This window comes from Oncorhynchus masou, chromosome 29 (assembly GCF_036934945.1).
Source record: "Oncorhynchus masou masou isolate Uvic2021 chromosome 29, UVic_Omas_1.1, whole genome shotgun sequence".
NCBI classification, from domain to species: Eukaryota; Metazoa; Chordata; class Actinopteri; order Salmoniformes; family Salmonidae; genus Oncorhynchus; species Oncorhynchus masou.
In genome coordinates this window covers 3,227,313-3,232,312 of record NC_088240.1, presented here as the reverse complement: position 1 = coordinate 3,232,312, position 5,000 = coordinate 3,227,313, and the positions used below count along the sequence as shown (strand labels likewise).

Genomic DNA, 5,000 nt, shown 5'->3' with positions numbered 1-5,000 from the left:
GTTGTTAGTCATCCCTCTCTCCACTCTCTCCTCTCTCCCCCAGCGTTGTTAGTCATCCCTCTCTCCACTCTCTCCTCTCTCTTCCCCAGCATTGTTAGTCATCCCTCTCTCCACTCTCTCCTCTCTCTTCCCCAGCGTTGTTAGTCATCCCTCTCTCCTCTCTCTCTCTCTCTCTTCCCCAGCATTGTTAGTCATCCCTCTCTCTCCTCTCTCTCTCTCTCTCTCTCTCTCTCTCTCTCTCTCTCTCTCTTCCCCAGCGTTGTTAGTCATCCCTTTCTCTCCTCTCTCTCCTCTCTCTTCCCCAGCATTGTTAGTCATCCCTCTCTCCACTCTCTCCTCTCTCTTCCCCAGCGTTGTTAGTCATCCCTCTCTCCTCTCTCTCTCTCTCTTCCCCAGCGTTGTTAGTCATCCCTTTCTCTCCTCTCTCTTCTCTCTCTCCCCCAGCGTTGTTAGTCATCCCTCTCTCCTCTCTCTCTCTCTCTCTTCCCCAGCGTTGTTAGTCATCCCTTTCTCTCCTCTCTCTTCTCTCTCTCCCCCAGCGTTGTTAGTCATCCCTTTCTCTCCTCTCTCTCCTCTCTCTTCCCCAGCATTGTTAGTCATCCCTCTCTCCACTCTCTCCTCTCTCTCCCCCAGCGTTGTTAGTCATCCCTCTCTCCACTCTCTCCCCAGCGTTGTTAGTCATCCCTTTCTCTCCTCTCTCCTCTCTCTTCCCCAGCGTTGTTAGTCATCCCTTTCTCTCCTCTCTCTCCTCTCTCTTCCCCAGCGTTGTTAGTCATCCCTTTCTCTCCTCTCTCTCCTCTCTCTTCCCCAGCATTGTTAGTCATCCCTTTCTCTCCTCTCTCTCCTCTCTCTTCCCCAGCATTGTTAGTCATCCCTCTCTCCACTCTCTCCCCAGCGTTGTTAGTCATCCCTTTCTCTCCTCTCTCTTCTCTCTCTCCCCAGCGTTGTTAGTCATCCCTTTCTCTCCTCTCTCTCCTCTCTCTTCCCCAGCATTGTTAGTCATCCCTCTCTCCACTCTCTCCTCTCTCTTCTCTCTCTCCCCCAGCATTGTTAGTCATCCCTCTCTCCACTCTCTCCCCAGCGTTGTTAGTCATCCCTTTCTCTCCTCTCTCTTCTCTCTCTCCCCCAGCGTTGTTAGTCATCCCTTTCTCTCTTCTCTCTCCACTCTCTCCCCAGCATTGTTAGTCATCCCTCTCTCCACTCTCTTCCCCAGCGTTGTTAGTCATCCCTTTCTCTCCTCTCTCTTCTCTCTCTCCCCCAGCATTGTTAGTCATCCCTTTCTCTCCTCTCTCTTCTCTCTCTCCCCCAGCATTGTTAGTCATCCCTCTCTCTCCTCTCTCTCCCCCAGCGTTGTAAAGACAAGCTGAACTCCTTGGCCATCTCTGTGATGAATATGTGGCCTGGGGTGACGCTGAGAGTGACAGAGGGCTGGGACGAGGACGGGCACCACTCAGAGGACTCCCTCCATTATGAGGGAAGAGCGGTGGACATCACCACGTCTGACCGGGACAGGAACAAATACGCCATGCTGGCTCGCCTGGCCGTGGAGGCTGGCTTCGACTGGGTCTATTACGAGTCCAAGGCCCACGTGCACTGCAGTGTCAAATCAGGTAGGGTGACGGGGATGACACACACAGAACGCTGCCCTGTATCATATAAGTGAGCCACCTTGCGTGGCAACATGCAGTACATGTGATTGAAGTCTCAGACCGCTCTGGCTCGTTCAGAGATGGTTTCTGTCTGTTGGTGAGAGACTAGAATTCGGCAGGCTAAATGTAGTGGTGATGTTATAACCTTTTTGTTGATTGGGTGACCGTGGTTGAGAGGTTGTAGAGCCCACTACCACCGTTATAGCCCATCAGTGTCAGGGGCGGACAGGGGAGGACAGCAGTGTGAACTTTTATTTATTCATTTATTAATCAAAATGTGTTTTTTTGGGTGGAGGCAGAAATGCCTTCTGGGACATGTGAACATTCATGTGCCTGAATAACAAACGTATATTCCTTCTGTAAATATGAATACAACCTTTCCCCTAGCCATGATTGGCTGAGATAATGAGTGGGCTGGACATGCCGAGAGATGAGTTTGGATTGGTCTGCCATATAGCAGGAGTTTGAGCTATTTGATCTGGTCCGTATGTGTAGGTTATCCTGTCTAACGTGGCTTAAAAAAAACAAGTATCACGTAGTAAAACTGCATAAGTGTTGCTCTCCACTGTCTGGAGGACTGAGTTTTGAAATGAGTTGAATTCGAGTTTGATTGCTAAGGAGATAGAGAAAACACCGGATTACATCTACAAACTAAGGGCAATTGTGGCATACGGAGAAGATAGTCTAGCTAGTAATATTTTCAGATGTTGGTTAGCTACAGTGCCTGCAGATTCATGCAGGGTAGTAACATCGTGAGTTGGGATTATGGTTCATCGATTAGCTAGCTAGCTACATGTCTTGACAAAAGACTCCACTACGCAAGTATCCATTTCAATATAGTGTCACTGCGACAACTGTCGATAGACGTTTGTTTTTATTACCAGATTTAAATGTAGATGTTTTCGTCACTGGCCAATACCCCATAATGTCAAATTAAGTTCATTAAAAATGAAAAGCTGAAATGTCTTGAGTCTGTAGGCTCTACCCTACAGAGTGCTGTTGAGGCTATTTGTTTAACCTTTATGTAACTTGGCAAGTCAGTTAAGAACAATTTCTTATTTTTCAATGACGGGCTACCCTGACCAAACCCTCCTCTAACCGGGACTATGCTGAGCCAATGACCCCATAAGCAAATTATGTTTTTCGAAAAGGATAAAAAATTAAAAGCTGAAATGTTCTGAGTCAATAAGTATTCAAGCCCTTTTGTTATGGTAAGCCTGAATACGTTCAGGAGTACAAATGTGATTATAAAGTCACATAATAAAGTTGCATGGACTCACAATGTGCACAATAATAGTGTTGAACATCTCTGTGCCCCACACCTACAATTATCTGTATAGTCCATCAGTCGAGCACTGAATTTCAAACACAGATTCAACCATAAAGACCAGGGAGGTTTTCAAATGCCTAGCAAAGAAGGAATCCTATTGCTAGACAGGTAAAAAAAAATTTTTTTAAAGCAGACAATCAATATCCCTTTGAAATGAATGTCCATTTGAGCATAGTGAAGTTATTAATTACACTTTGGTGTATCAATACGCCAAAGTCACTACAGAGATACAGGCATCCTTCGTAACTCAGTTGCCGGAGAGGAAGGAAACCAGTCAGGGATTTCACCATGAGGCCAAAGGTGACTTTAAAACAGTTACAGAGTTTAATGGCCGTGATAGGAGAAAACTGAGGATGGATCAACAACATTGTAGTTACTCCACAAAACTAACCTAATTGACAGAGTGAAAAGACGTAGAGCATAAAAAATATTCCAATACATGCATCCTGTTTGCAACCAGGATGCATGTTTGGCAAAGCAATTCACTTTTTGTCCTGAATACAACGTCTTATGTGTGGGACGAATTCAATACAACACATTGAGTACCACTCTTCATATTTTCAAGCATAGTGGTACTGCATCATGTTATGGGTATGCTTGTAATCGTTAAGGACTCTGGAGTTTTTCAGGATAAAAAATGTACCTAATGGAGCTAAGCACAGGCAAAATCCTAGAGGAAAACCTGGTTCAGTCTGCTTTCCATCAGACACTGGGAGGTGAATTCATCTTTCAGCAGGACAATAACTTAAAACACAAGGCCAAATCTATACTGGCGTGGCCGAGTTACAGTTTTGACTTAAATCTACTTGAAAATCTATGGCAAGACCTAAAAACAGTTGTCTAGCAATGCTACACAACCAATTTGACAGAGCTTGAAGAATTTATAAAAGAGTCATGGGCAAATATTGCTCAATTCAGATGTGGAAAGATCTTGGAGACTTACCCAGAAAGACTCAACAACTGTAATCACTGCCAAAGGGGATTCTAACGTGTATTGACTCAAGGGATTGAATACTTATCTAATCAAGATAAGTCTACGAAGTATTGACTCAGTGGTGTAAATACTTATGGAAATTAGATTTGTTTTACATTTCTAAAATCACTAAATATGTTTTCTTTCACTATGGGATATTGTGTGTAGATGGGTGAGAGAAAAACAATATATTTAATCCACTGAATTCAGGCTGTAACACAACAAAATGTGGTCAAGGGTCAAGGGTCAAGGGGTATAAATACTTTCTGAAAGCCTTGTATGCCGACAGAGGAGTACCTTCTATGATGGAACTTTAAAAATATCTTTGAACTTCCTTGAGTTGGACCAGAGATAACAACTTCTTAACTGTAGGACCAGAGATAACAACTTCTTAACTGTAGGACCAGAGATAACAACTTCTTAACATAGGACCAGAGATAACAACTTCTTAACATAGGACCAGAGATAACAACTTCTTAACATAGGACCAGAGATAACAACTTCTTAACTGTAGGACCAGAGATAACAACTTCTTAACTGTAGGACCAGAGATAACAACTTCTTAACTGTAGGACCAGAGATAACAACTTCTTAACTGTAGGACCAGAGATAACAACTTCTTAACTGTAGGACCAGAGTTAACAACTTCTTAACATAGGACCAGAGATAACAACTTCTTAACTATAGGACCAGAGATAACAACTTCTTAACTGTAGGACCAGAGATAACAACTTCTTAACTGTAGGACCAGAGTTAACAACTTCTTAACATAGGACCAGAGATAACAAGCTTGTGTGTGCAGAGCGGCACAAGAATTTAAAATGCAAACACGTCTTACCTTTTCTTTGTAGTTAATTCATCCAATGTTTAACATAACACGACCCAGAGTGTCATCCTTCTAACTGTGGATCAAATAGCAGTGTGTTCAGGACAAATCAAACCAATACAAATTGTATTTGTCACATGCGCCGAATACAACAGGTGAAATGTTTACTTTACAAGCCCTTAACCAACAATTCAATTTGAAGAAAAATACTTTTTTTTTAAA

At 43.4% G+C, this 5,000-nt stretch overlaps 1 pseudogene; it reads left to right on the top strand.

Moving 5' to 3' along the window:
- Positions 1-5,000, top strand: part of LOC135521089 (indian hedgehog B protein-like) — a 16,842-nt pseudogene that overhangs the window by 7,360 nt on the left and 4,482 nt on the right.